The sequence below is a fragment of the Cavia porcellus genome, unplaced genomic scaffold (genome assembly GCF_034190915.1).
Source record: "Cavia porcellus strain 051 isolate PalLab524CR breed Dunkin Hartley unplaced genomic scaffold, mCavPor4.1 scaffold_21, whole genome shotgun sequence".
Classification (NCBI taxonomy): Eukaryota; Metazoa; Chordata; class Mammalia; order Rodentia; family Caviidae; genus Cavia; species Cavia porcellus.
The window spans coordinates 60,769,132-60,783,890 of NW_026947504.1; the positions used below are offsets into that span (position 1 = coordinate 60,769,132).

Genomic DNA, 14,759 nt, shown 5'->3' on the forward strand with positions numbered 1-14,759 from the left:
GTTTCAAATTAAAAATAAAAAAATAAATAAAAGGGCAGGGCTGTAACTGGGGTGCTTAGGAGATTTACCGGGTCCAATTATTTTTCTTCCTTGTACATTTTAATTTTTCTTTCTCTTTAGTAATCTGATATTTCACAAGGCTGAAATACCTGATGTGTCTTAATATAAGTCCTTGACATTTATCGGGCCGTTCCTCAGACAAAGGACTCATAACTAGAATATGTAAAAAACTCAAAAAAGTTAGACCTGATCAAAAATGGGCAAGTCAAAGGAACAGATACAGAAATAAATACCTAAAGTAGTGCTCAGCATCATTGGCCATTTAAGAATTGCAAGTTTAAGCTGGCATGGTGGCTCACACCTGTAATCCCAGCACTCGGGAGGCTGAGGCAGGAGGATTGTTGCAAGTTCAAGACCAGCCTGGGCTACAAAGTGAGTTCAAGGCCAGTCTGAACTGCATAGAGAGACCCTGTCTCAAAAAGACAATTAAAAAAAAAAAGAGAATTGCAGATTAAAATAACAGTGAAATTCTCTCTTATACCAGAAAGAACGGCCATCATCAATAAATCAAGTAATCATGAATTCCCTCCTGCACTGCTGGTGGGAATGTAAAGCGGAACAACCACTATGGAAATCAGTACAGAGTCCTCAGAAAACTAAAATGAGAGCTCCCACTGAACCCCTCTGTTCCCCTTCTAAGTATCTTCCCAAAGTGTTGAAGACATCATGTTACAAGGATATTGTTCACAGCCGCACAGCTCATTCCTAAATCTTGGAAGAAGCCCATAGTCCATTAGCAGATGAATGGATAAAGAAAATACAGTATTTGCACACAGTGGAGAACTCCTCTGTCCGTGAAGAAGGAGAGATTGAGTCATCGGTGAGGAAGATGGATGCACCTTGAACCATAATGTAAAGGGAAATACACCAGACACACGAGCCTAAATATCACGTGGTTTCTCTTAGATGAGAACCCCAAAGTAAAAATAAAGAACAAATAAAAGCCAGATGATCAGAAGTAGGGAGACAGATTGTTCTCACAGGAGAAAGGAATCAAGAGGTGAGGGAGGAGCAGAGGACGGAGGGGTGACAGAAGGAATTAGGATGTTACGCACATGGACCAGTGTAACTCCACACAAGGAATGTACACATTAGGCACTACACACATGTACTAATAAAGTAAAATTCAAAATGCTTTTAAAAGACATTTACTGGCTGATAGTCAATGTCACATTTAGTTTGAAGCTGTATCTTCATTTTCAGGGACAGTTTTTTCATATATGTAACCTCCCGCCCCCCGGGCCATGCTGAGCTGTGCTAAGCACACACAAATTAGCTGCTCTCCAGCCCCCTTCTCGCTAGGCTACCCTTAGACAGAGGTTAGCGCCCAGACTGACTCTGTCAGTGTCTGCCCTTTCCTTTCAATGCCTTCCTTTGCCTCTAAAAAATTTGTTCTGAGAAACTTATTTACTTTTGGGGCTGGGGATTTAGCTCAGCAGGCATAAGCACCTGCCTTGCAAGTGCATGGTCATGAGTCACGAGTTCAATCCCCAGTACCGATAAAAAAAAGAAATTTATTTACTTTTACCTTTCAATCCTCTCCATTAAGCATAAAAATTTAATTGAATGTTTTCACTTCCGAGAGCTCTTGTTCTTTCATTTTTCTTACTTCTGAAGCACCCAACCTTTGTGGATCTGAGGATACTAATTAGAGGTTGCTTTGCTCTGTGTCCCCTGAATAACGTGTTTTCTGTGTCCATCCTGGTCCTCCTCTTTCGTGGGTAACTCTTGCCTGTTAGCCCGCGTTCTCTGAACACGGAGGTGGGGTGTTTGATGAGGAGCTGGGGGGAGGGAGGCTAAGCACCAGCAGACTTTGTTTTAAGCTGAACGATGGGGCCTGGCTGGGCTCTGGGGACCCTGAAACGCCAGCCTGTGCAGGACTAAATGTGGGTGTCACGCATTTGCACTCACTGATTGTCCTCAGAGAGTTCCTTCTGCTTTTTAAAAAGAAAAACAGCAATTTGTACCATTTGGCCTGACGTAGGTCAGGTCTGCAGTCCTTTCTGCCGCTTTCGTGGTCACAGTCACAGTGCACGGCCACCTCACCCAGCCAGCGCCAGCCTGGGACTGGTGAGTCCTTTACATGCAGCATCTCGGCTGTACTGATGTTTGCATAGGTGGTCTCCTGGCTTCCCAGGGAGGCCACGTACCTGTGCATCCACAGGAGGAGTCCACGGAGCCTTAGAAAGCTTCAGTACAACACCCAGGGTCACACAGCTGAAGAGAAATGAACGGAGAATTTAATCTCAAATCTCTCCAACTTCTGAATACCAGCCACGCACCCCTTGCCATTGTAATAACTGCCCTGTATTTCCTGTGCCTGGGACACGGGGCTGCCAGCTTGCTGGGACTTGCCTTCCCATGTCCCACCCTAAGGGAGGGTTTCTGTTAATGCTCATATACAGAAACAATTAGATACAGAGGGTCACTTCCTTTTTGCCACTATGGAGGCTCCTCTTTCATCTTCATCAACCAAATTCCCTCTAAAGTTATTAATTTTAACCTTACAAATACAGCAAACGCTGAATGAGTTTTTATGTGACCCCTGTGCAGGGACTCGATGGTCTTCTCTGTATGATTCCTATTTCAGTATCCGCGCTGCCAGAGCGGACATGGTCTTGACTTCCTTAGCACAAAGAGATGCTCTGGGCTTGGCCTTGGCCTTTGGAGCTCCTTCCCATGAAGGTCATTGCAGAGGGGCTCGCACTCCTGTTTTCAAAGCCAGCGCTTTGCCTTTGGAACACTGCTGTGTGCTCACTGGGCTCAGGGAGAGCTGTGGTACCCGGCGCTGCCTCTGCAGCCCCCAGGAGCCCAGGTCTCTGCGGCTCAGCCGGCAGGGCCTCCCTCTTCTCCTCTTCACCTGATCGGTTAGAACGCTGAGTGCAAGATCGCTTGAGACCTTTGTGCAGCAGAGTCCTTGTAAAAAGAGACTGTTAGACTCATTCCTGCTTCTTTCAGGGACATCTAGTGTTAGATCATATGAGGCAAGGCTTGCGGCTATTAATTATAAATCAAAGTGACTCCATAGCTGACTTTTAATGATTTTATTATTTAATATAATTCATCATTTGCTAGAAAAAAATCAGCACGCAGAAAGAAATGAGGAAAATATCCCCAACCACAAGTTGGGCAACTTCTTAAATCAATCTGACAGTTGTGGAAGATGCACACATTTAATGATAAACACTTTATTAACAATAGGACATTCCCTCCTCACACCTCTTCATAAATTATTTTCTGATCCACAGAGAAAAGACTCTGTACTTTAAAAAAGATTAAATTCTGGTACACATTTTAAAAGTGATTCAGAGTCTGCCCCTCTGGTGAGTCAGCAGAAACCATGCTGGGTCTGGGAGGAGTCCAAGGAGAAGCCAACCCGCCCTTCCCATAAGCTGCACAAGCCACATGGGGCCCAGGAAGAGGAGCCAGTTCACCCCTCCTGGGAGCTGACTGGCCTCTGGGCTGAGTAAAAGAAGCCCCCACCCACACAAGCCACCGGCTGGTTCACAGGACAGGCTGAGCTGATAGCAACTGAGGTTCAAAAACAGTGAAATGTTTGTACTGTTTGATTGACTTTGCAGGCCTAACTAAGGCCAGCAGTCTGAGCATCTATTAGGAGGATGACAGTATGCAATATAACCAGTAAGGGGCATTTCCTTCTGTCTTGTTTGTGAAATCCAATATGTTTGCACTGTTTTGCTTTGTTCAAATTTAATGTTTTATTTTACATAATGTTCTGTTTTGATTGGCTTTATTCTGTTATATTCTGTTTGATTTTACTATGTCTGATGGTATAGACAACTATTGTGAAGATAACAAGAAATATTATGGTGCCATTGTAGATTTCCTATCATCCCGTTTCAAAAATCCTGTGTCACTTAGTTTCGATTGGTTTTATTGTTTTCTTTTGTTAGGTTTTAGTCTGTTTAAAATAAAAGTAATTTTAAAAATTAAAAGAAGCAGCAAAATATATCATGTACAGGTACAAATTCCCTACAATGAATGTGATCATTTTGTACAACTAAATGTACCAATAAAGTTTTTTAAAAAGTGATTCAAGTGTACATTCTTCTTTGTGTTCTCATTGTTCTTTAATTTTTATTTTCACCAACACATGACTGCAGTCATCACAGGAGTCGCCCGGACATAGCACACCGTAATTCTTTGAATCCCCCACTCTCTGCCCGCCTCCATCTCTTGGTCCCCTCAAGTACACACCCTTACCACAGGAAAAATCACATCACAGGAGTAGAGTGTTCATTCGAAAGAAGACTTAAGAATGCGTTATACCTCTTTTATCTTAATTTCCTTTCTATTAATTTTTTTAATAAAAAAAGAAGCCTTATAATGTTTTCATTAATTGGAATGGTTCTATTCTGGGTTGTTTGATTTTATTGTCTGTGATGGTATCAACAGTTATTTTGAAGAAAACAAGACAATATAACAGCTAGTGCTGATTTAATATCATCTTGTTTTGAAGTCCCATGAAGCTTTTATTCTTCTGTCTCCATCGGTTTCTCATGTTGTATCTTACTGGATGTTATTATATGTGATAGTATAAACAAAAATTTTTATAGACAAGGAGTTAATATAGAAACCATTGTTCGTTTTCTGTTAGTTGGTTCTAAATACCCTGTAATGCTTTCATTCTCTTGAATGGTTTTACACTGTCATGTTGTCTTTGATGCTATAGTATACGAAGTTATACTCAAATATTTCAAGGAAAGAGACACTATGGTAGCTACTGTTATGTCGGGTTATCTTGTGGTGGAAACACTATGTTGCTTAAATTGTTCTGTTCTGACCCTATGTTGTTATGTCCTCTTTTATCTTACTTTCCTTCTTTATATTAATTTTTTAATAAAAAAGTATGCATTATAAAAATAATATGAATAAATGGATGCAGCTTGAGACCATACTCATAAGCGAAATAAATCAAACTCACATGTATAAATACCAAATAGTTTCCCTAGTGTAAGAAATGGTAAGAATACATAAAAGTACGTGTTAATCATGATTGCCCATTATATTGGTTTGAAGCCTAAAAAAAATAAATAAATAAAATTTTAAAAATTAAAAGCAATCTGAGTGGTCAGAGAGGGTGCCCTGCCGTCCCTGGCATCTCTCTCACATTCAGCAGGTGTGACACGGAACTGCTGGGATGCTGAGCCAACTGTGACTTCCAAAGCTTTGTGTTTTTTTTCAGAACTAGGTTTTGAATGGAGGCCTCACACATGCGAGGGGAGTGCTGTGTCACTGCCTCATCCTCACATGTCACCAGCCCTCTTCAACACTTTCCAAAGGTTTGAGGCGCCTTTTACTAAGTTGCCCAGACCAGCTTGAACTTGAGATCCTCCTGCCTCGGCCTTGAGTAGCTGGGATTGCAGACATGCCCCACGTGCCCCACCTGCCTCGCCTTCCACTAGATCTTATTCTGGGAGAGGCCGGGTACTGTACGGGGACAAGGGGCAGCTCTAGGATGAGATCTAGGGGTGACGGCAAGGGCTCCTACCAACAAACATGACCCTGAGCACCTTGGAAGGGGATTCTCCGAGGACTGGGAACCTAACTGGCATCTTCACAGCAATCTGGTGAGGGGGCCGCCAGGCTAAAACCACCTGGCTGAACTGCTCCTGGGTTCTCGACCTACTAAAACTTTGAGATACAAATGTTTAATGTTGCTTTAAAACTACGTTCCAGGGGCTTTTGTGACACAGCAGTAATTATTACAGTGAGTCACAGTCAGCAAGAGGATATGTATTTTGAAAAAAAGGAATCCAGTATCTATCTGCACAGAACGTTGAACTTGCCCACACAGGGCCAGGTTCCACGTTTCTCCTTTGATTATGGAGGGCTTATTTCACCCAGTGTTCTCTAGGCGCAGGCATGTCCCCTTCCCACGGATCTGTTCATCTGGCTGGAACCACACACTTGGGGGATTGTCACTGCGCAATGTCAAGGGGGGAGGCGAGGTGTCCTTAATCAGCAGCAGCAACCTGTGCCTGAAAACGAAACCAAGAACTTAAAATCCAGCAGTGAGCACTGGCCCAGCCGCCCTCCGTGTCACGCCAGTGGTCCTGCGGTGTCCTCCTGCGGTTTTCCGCCGCGGCTCCTACTTGCCAGCAACAGGTCCTCCAGGCAGTGACAGGGGCCCAGCTAAGCCCCAGAGTCCTGGGAACTGCAATTGACCCCAGTGGGGAGTTCAACAGGAGACAATGGGCTCCCTCTGGTGGCCGTTTCATAAACTACAGCACCAAAACTGCCGGCGCCCTGTATTTTAAATAGCCAAGCCACAAATGAGTTAAATAAAATCTGTTTTTGTACACGCAGCAGCTGAGAGTATGATGTCCAAACAGACCAAAAAGAAAAAAAAAAAAACCATTTTAGCTGAGTGCTTTTTAAACTAGTGTCACATTTTTTTGTTCATTCCTTATCACGTTTCTCTACATCCTAAAGAAGCACAGCTGAGTCACGGTTGTTAGCTGTACGAAATTTAATAAGATCAAGACAATCTCATTACCCAGTTTAATTATTCTCGGAGGCCTGGGAGAAGTGATTGCAAAGTTCGTTAGATTTGCTCGGGAGCTAGAATATCAACAACTGACGCATCCCTTACGTTTTCATGTTGCTGGTTTCAGGAATTCTTGGGCCCTGATTTTAGGTAGTGACTCCCAATGTCGTGCCCATCGTGTCAGCATTTTCCCTGCTTTTTGCCTTTAGGGTTTGGGAAAGGGCAGCCGCAGAGACAGCAGGGTAGTCACAACAAAATACCAAAGGAGGGCTCTCCTGTAAGTAAGTAGAGGTGGCCTTGTGGCAAGGTGTGCGGTTGGGTCCTTGACTCTCCGCCAAGGAACAGACTCCTGCTTACACCCAGCTGACCTCTAGGCCGGCCTGGCCCGCGCGGCCTGAGCCTGAGGTCCCGACGGCGCCACCGCCATTCCCAAGGGAGCGTTGGCTGTCTGTCCTGCAAAGGCACAGATGGAGGGAACGAGGCCACCCCTCGCAGGAGCTCCCCGAGGCGCGGCCTCCCCGCTGCACCACCTGCCTGGCTCTGCAGTTCTCACCTGCTTTAATTAACACTCCCGTGCACGTTGCTAAGCAACCAGCGGTCTGGGCTCCTCCCAGACTCTGCGCGCCCGCGTCTGCCGCCTCTCCAGGCGGGGAAAGGAACTGGACTGTGCGCGGAGACGCTGGGTGCAGCCTCTTCCCCGGGCCTCCGCCCTCGCCGCCTCTGCTCGGGCCGCTCCAGGGCGCGCAGACTCCGCTGACCCAGCTCCCGGCCCGAGCGCAGCAGCGTCCCCTGCAGGCGCTGCCACGAACCTCAAGTCATCTGGGAGCTCATCATTCTACCAGATCAAAGCGAGCGGCCGCTTGGATGTTACAATAGCTGCGACTGCAGCGCCCTCCACCGTCATCAGGAAATGCCGCTGCTTCCTGTCGTGGTCCCCGATAACAGGGTGGAGAAGGGGGACGAGGAGCTGGATAACGCCGATGAGTTGCTTGCCTTTTTTTTTCTCCCCCATTTGTACTCTTACCAGTAAATTCACTAGGAAAACGAGCGGAGAGGACCTGGAAAGCTGGGGTCTCCGCGCAGCACCCCCTGTGCCTGACCAGGGCGCGCGCTCCGCCCCGGGCCGCGGTCTCTCGGGGTCCTGCTGCCGCATCCGGCCTCTCGGAGGAGCCAGGACCGCCGAGGCCACGGCCACGGGACACATCCAAGGCTCGCAGGACCTTCACACAGAAATCTGCCTTCTGCCCCAGCTCTGTGGGCGAGGCTCTCAACAGTGATCTTTTGATTTTTCTCTAGTGAGAGCTGCTGGGATCCAAACCACTCCCCAAACCCTGCATGCGTTTACTCTGTGACACTGCACTAAACAGCCAAAAGCGACAGTTAATCCTTTTTTGAAGTTAAGACAATCTCACTAATTTACGATCTTCCTGCCTCAGCTACCCAGAGTGCTGGCTTAGCATCGTGCCTCCCCAAGAGGAGCCCTGCCTGAGCAAACACCTCTGCAGTAGCACTGTGATACTGTTTTGTGACAGTCTTGAAATTCGGTCTCCTGCTGGCCAGTGCCCAGGGGCCAGGAAAGAGAGTAGCCGGGGCCCTGCTCTCCAGAGTTGTGAGTTTTCTGCCTGAGGCCTTTTCCTGGCACATCTTTTAGAAAAGTTTGCCCATGTTCTTGTTAGATTTTAAACCCATATATCTTTCTTAAGTTTTGTTTTCTGCTTCATTCATCATTTATGAGGTGTCCTCGTGAAGTATCCACCAGTGTTTTGTCTTTGCTGCAGCACTGGGGATTGAACCCAACTATATTCTGGACCCCTTTTATTTTTTCTTTGAAGACAGGATCTCACTAATTTGTCCAGCGTGTCCTTGAACTTGCATCCTCTTGAGCCGGGCATGGGGACACACACCTATAATTCCAGCACTTAACAGGCAGAAGCAGAGGTTGTGAGTTGGAGGCCAGCCTTTATAGCCTGGGCTACAAAATGAGTTCAAGGCCAGTCTGAACTGCATGGTGAAACCCTGTCTCAAAAACCTTGACACCCTCTGCTGCCTGCTACCTGGGATTACACCACCACTGTAGTTGGGGTGGGAAACCTCCAACAAAGCCCCAGCTTTTCAGGACTTACATTCTAATGGGCACACAGAGGAGGTGATCATGTGTCAGGCACAGTAGGGAGGAGCCAGATGGAGCTGCCCTTTTAGAAGACTGGTTAGAAAAGGCCCATTGGACAGAGGAGAGCTTAGGAACCGAGGATAATTAGACAGGGGGTGGGTAGGATTCTGGTAAACTGACCTCCTGTCAGGCGGGTAGCTCAGCGGTAGACTGCTTACGTAGTGTGTGTGAGGCCCTGAGTTCTCTTCCTTGAAAAATCTGAGAGTGCAAGCCATGAGGAAACCCAGGGCAAAGCAAGCATAAGGCCAGGAGTGTGGCAGGAACGCTAGCGGCTGCTGAGGAGGGGGGAGCCTCGGATCTGAGGGAGGGGGATGCAATCATTATGTGCTGCAAACATGGATAATACGCATTTTAAAATAAATGAACCAAAAAAAAAAAAAGTAAAAAGTGTTCATGTCTCTTGTTAAAACAGTAAGGCAGGGGCCTGGGATTTAGCTCAGCAGCATAAGCACTCTCCTGGCAAGTGCGAGGTCCTGAGTTCAATCCCTGGTACCAGGGGGGGAAAAAACAGTAAGACAGACTGTCATCAGCCAGACCACTCTCTAAGCCCTCTTTGCCTTGTCTTTAACCACTGAGCCCTCCAGTCCCTGGCCACTTCCCCGTCTTTCCAACTCACTTGCTGCCTGTTAGCTTGATTCTTTTCACACCTGGCCAAGATCCCTGATTCATCACAGCAAACGTCTCCCTGCCAACATCTCACGTGCCTTTCTGCTGCCCTGTTTCATTCACTCACTGCTTGCTTCCCCCAGTGCTGGGAATTGAACCCAGAACTTCACACTTGCTAGGCGAGTGCTCTTCCACTCACTTGCTACACCCCCAGAACGGCTGGTCTAATGTTACTGTCAGCTCACACAGCAATATTCTCCTGCATCAGAATGCAAATTTTAAGGGGCAGAATTCCAGGGCTGCACTGAAGGAAGAGAGAAATGATTAATGACGTGCAGGCCTTGTTCCTTTTGTCCAATGTGCATAATCACATAAAATTATTTTTTCTATCAGTCACTTGCCAAAAGTGCTGACTGCAAAAGTTGAGCATATTATCTGTGGCTGGGACTAAAACAGAAATATTGGACTGTGGAAATAAAAAATATTGGCTGTGGAAAAAAAAAAAAACACCAGCAAGGACTGATGTCAGGTATTATCGCCCACCCTGTGGAGAATGGGGGCAAAGGATGTGAAGGAGCACACGGGCACAGACCAGCTTTGGAAAGACCAGTACTCTGTCCCGCAGTACAAGAACTGGGGAGGGTGCACGTCAAACACTGGAACCGGTTTTTGGAGGAGTCCACGGATATTTCTGAGCCTTGAAATCACACTGGGAAACCGCATTCATAAACTCTCCCATGTTGTGGCATCACTACCGTGCAGATCTTAAGCTTTGGATGAAAAAAGGAGTTCAGTAAGCATCTCAGTCCTTACACCTAAGAAGCTGTGTCCTAACAGACATGCTGGTGTCTGCGCATGTCTCACTGTCTTACTTGATAGAGATATTGTCATACCTGGAATCTTGAAAACCACTGAGACCTTCCCACAATTGTGTTTCATCCATTTTCTGCATATAGAAACTTTATTCTTTGATTTTCAAACTGTGCTTTGACTGGCCTTTCTCTGTAACTTAATATCTTGGAGAGGTATACCTAATGAGCGCTGAAACTGTGAGGGCGAGAAATATGTTGCTTTCTGCTTCCTGTGCACAGGCAACCACTCGTCTGATTTCTGACACGTGATTATTAGCTTGCATTTTACATGAATGAAAGTGTACACTATGCCTCTCCTCCTGCCTTATCTTCACTCAGCACACTCAATTTGAGATTTATCCTTGTGTTCCAGCACAGCAAAGTTTCTCCATTTTCATGGTTGACATTCCAGTATATTGATTAAAAAAAAACATAATTTGTTGCTTCATTCAGCAGTTCACACATATTTGGATTATTACCACAATTTAAAGTCATGTTTATTATATTGCATTTGAAAATAAAACACCAAAAATGATTTCCTACTAGCAAAATATAACATCAAGAAAGAAATGTGATGACACTATGCAATGATGTAGATGGTTAAATTTTTTTTTAATTTGGTAATAAGGTTTCCTTTTTTATTGAAAGAGAAAAAAAGAAAACAAAACAGTGAAAGGGTACAAGTAATACAGAATTTCAAGAAAAAAATATACAGTAAGAAATCACTAGTTAGTAGATTACATATTGTCAACTTAGAAATAGTTGTTCAAATTACAAAATTAAAGCATGCAAAGTTGACATTCAAACAGTGAGATTGCACACAGTTCTGTCCAATGATCCAACAAAAACTTGTAATATGGTTTTCTATCTTACATACTTAAATATATATGCAGTTATATCCTTTAGATCCCATTCTTTTCCTCTCTTTTTTATAATAACAATTGCACATTTTGGGTTTTATTACTCCCACAGTTTTTATTACTTTTCTTTGAAGAGAAAAAATCCAAATGTGACAAAGCAAAACAGTCAGTCAGAAGAGAAGGCTGGGCATAGTACATGATGTAAAAACAGATGCCAGGTGATCACCAATGGTTACCACTATGCCTCTTGCTATCTTAAAAAGAGTTGCCTATATCATCAGCTATGATAGAACTGAACCAAACAATACAGAACAAAACCAACAAACCTAAACATTAGAGACCGTACAGGACTTCAAAAGAAGATAATAGTCAAACCATAATGGGCATCATAGTAAATCTCATTGCCTTCAAAGTGATTTCCTGTACCCTCAAACTTGATACTATCAAACAAAACAGAATAGAGTAAAATCAGTCAAAACAAGATGGGGAGAGCAATACAGGGCTTCAAATCAGGTTAATACGAAAACAAAAAAGGTACTATATCCCACTATTTTTAAATTTACTTTTCCCTTAATTAAAAAAATAGTAGGAAAAATCATTTTTTTTTAAAAAAAGGAAGAAAAGGGGAAATTGAGATAAAAGAGGACATAACAACAGAACAACACAGATCAGAACAGAGCAATTTAAGCATCATAGTGTTTCACCACCAGATAACCAGACATAATAGTAGTTACCATAGTGTCTCTTTCCTTGAAATATTTGAGTATAACCTTGGATATGTTACCATCAAACATATCAAAACAGTATGAAACCATTCAAGAGAATGAAAGTATTACAAGGTATTTAGAATCAGCTAACAGAGAATCAACAAATGTTTCTCTATTATCTTTTTGCCTATAAAAAATTTTGTTTATACTATCACATATATTAAAATATAATAAGATACAACATGTTAAAACCAATGGAAACAGATGAACAACAGCTTGATGTGACTTCAAAACAAGATGATATTAAATCAGCACTAGCTATTATGATGTCTTGTTTTCTTCAAAATAGCTATTTGTACTATCACAGACCATCAAATCGAACAACCCAGATTACAGCCATTCCAATTAATGAGTGAAAACATTATATGGCTTCAAACCAATATAATTGGGAATCATGATTACTACATACTTTTATGTATTCTTATCATTGCTTACACTAGGGAAACTATTCGGCATTTGTACCTGTGAGTTTGATTTACTTCACTTGTGAGTATGGTCTCCAGCTGCGTCCATTTAAGATGACTAAAATTAAAGGTGACTATGGTGCCAAATGTGGGTGAGAATACGGAACACCCGAAATGCTCAGACACTGCTTATGGGAAAGAAAAGTAGGACTTTACTTACTTGGAGTGGTACAAAAAATCATCAGCATCCATGGCTACTTCTTTCCATAAACCTCCTTGCTTATCTCTGGTGAAACACCTTGAAACAGAGTGACTGGGTCAACTTGCAAACGCATGTGTCACTTTCAAAGGAAATATCAAAGGCATGGTTCTCCTTACATCCCAGTCTCTTTGCCCTTCCTAACTTTTTTTCACGCTTTCTCTCTCCAGATTTCTTTCTGACATCAGTTTCTTGCTAAGTCGCACAGGCTGATCTCACACAGGATCCTCTTCTCTCAGCCTCCCATAAAACTGCTGTTTAAATTCCAAAAATGCATGCTAACCTGATTTACTCACTAGAGCTTTAAATTTCTGCAGACTTGATCATAAACCTCAGACTATGGTGTCAATTGCTAATAAAGACACATTTGATTTTTTCTGTATTTATTAAGTATTTTATTTAAATTATCTTAAAATTGAAACAGAAGGCACAGAAGCAGATATCACATTGTAATGATCAAGGCAGTATTTTACATGACAATAATCATAACAAGACAGATTATGAAATAAATGTACAGGCACAAAATGAGGTACTTGAATTTTAAGCAGGCTGCACATACCAAATAGAAGCTGATCACAGGCATCGCCAAAATCATTTATAGCCTAGAACCCCAAATTAGCAACCATTGTTGCTGGGTACTGCCTTATAATCCTTTGAGAGTTCTTCTATATAGCATGAAAAGTACTTGCATGACACTTAAAGATGGCACAAATTGGACACAGTTCAAAACACACTTGTACTGTTTTTCTGCTTGAAATATACCCAGTAATTCTTACTAGTAAAAACCTTTAAAGACATAAGAGCACCCTAAAAATGAGTTAAAAACTTAACGAAGAAAATGCTCTTTGTTTGTAAAGCCTTGTTACACAACTAGTAAGTTTTTATCTTTGTTGGGTGTCTCATTTCATGAGAAAGAGAACATTCCTAAAACTTATGGTCATATATCCCTTTCTCCTAAAGAGCCAAGTTTGAAAATCATGAAAATATCCAAGGAAAATGTTTCTCTACAATCATGTGTCCATTTGCAAGGTTGATGAGTTTCTCTTAATACGTGGAACTTATTATAAAACAAAAAATAGAACTCACTACATACACTTACATGGAATTCTGCCTCATCAGAAAAACGTTTGTGATCTTGCTTTGAATTGTTGCTATTCCTTATGGAGCATTCAGAACAAAGGATAATCACACAAGGAGCTTGGTTAAAAAGTTTCTTACATATTTGGGGGGGGGTGGACAAGGAAGATATCTAACACAGTCATCTATTTAAAATTTGTTAAAGAACATTCACAAGGTTGTTCTTCACTGGGTACAATCTAAAGATTGTATAGCATGGTTCCACTCTCTACTATTGAACTTCAGGACAAAACCATCACTTGAAGAAAGTTTTTCTCAAAATGAAGGCGAAATGCCTTAAAGGACTGTAAGGTGGGCTCTGTAAGAAACAATTTATACAAGCTCCTTCTGTGATTCTCCTGCATTCTGAATTGCCCCACAGGGAAGAGGAACCTTTCAAAGCAAGATGGCAAGCGTATTTGTGACAAAACAGAATTCTCTGTAAGTGTATGTTGTGTGTGCTACTTTTTGTTTGACACTAAGTTCCAGGTTTTGAGAGAAACACACACCTTGGAAATGAACATGTGACTGAATGGAAACATTTTCCTTAGATACTTTCTGGACTTTCAACTTAACTATTAGATGAAAAGACAATATATGAGTGTAAACTTTGGGAAAGTTATTTTTCTCATGAAATGGGGACTCTGACAAAGATAAACATACATATTTTTTTTCTTGATAAGTATGTTGATAAAAATGTAGTGGAGTAAAAACAACTTTTAAATCATCCTACATTGAAAACTAGGTAGTGTACCTAAAATTAAATTGTACTAAGATTGTAAGGTAGTACCTCCTTTAGATGAGGATGGCTACATTTCATGTCCTTTGTGTCAATCATGGTACTTATACAGGAATTCTATACCTGAAAATTCTGTAATGAAATGCTAGCCCAAAGGCTTTGAAGAGTTCTGTTTCAAAATGACTGCTACTATTTATTTCCTGTGTTATTCTACAAAATAAACTTACCTAAGGAGATAAGAGTAAAATACATGTGTTTTCCTCAGTTCTATTCAAAATGACTGTTATTTTTGGTTTTCCCTGAAGACTCTGAAAACTGGGTACCAAAAGTATAGGACATATGTTTTGGAAAGAAAAAAGCATAGTTGTGATGTTGTACTTAAAAGGTAAATCATTTTCCTGAATCCTAAAACACAT

At 42.5% G+C, this 14,759-nt stretch overlaps 1 long non-coding RNA gene across 1 annotated transcript; it reads right to left on the reverse strand.

Annotated features, from left to right (window-relative positions):
- Positions 1-6,535: 6,535 nt before the first annotated feature.
- Positions 6,536-7,891, reverse strand: LOC111753709 (uncharacterized). The gene is made up of 2 exons (XR_002788503.2): positions 7,125-7,891; positions 6,536-7,024 (listed from the first exon to the last, which is right to left on the reverse strand). It is a non-coding gene; the product is annotated as an uncharacterized LOC111753709 (long non-coding RNA).
- Positions 7,892-14,759: the final 6,868 nt, after the last annotated feature.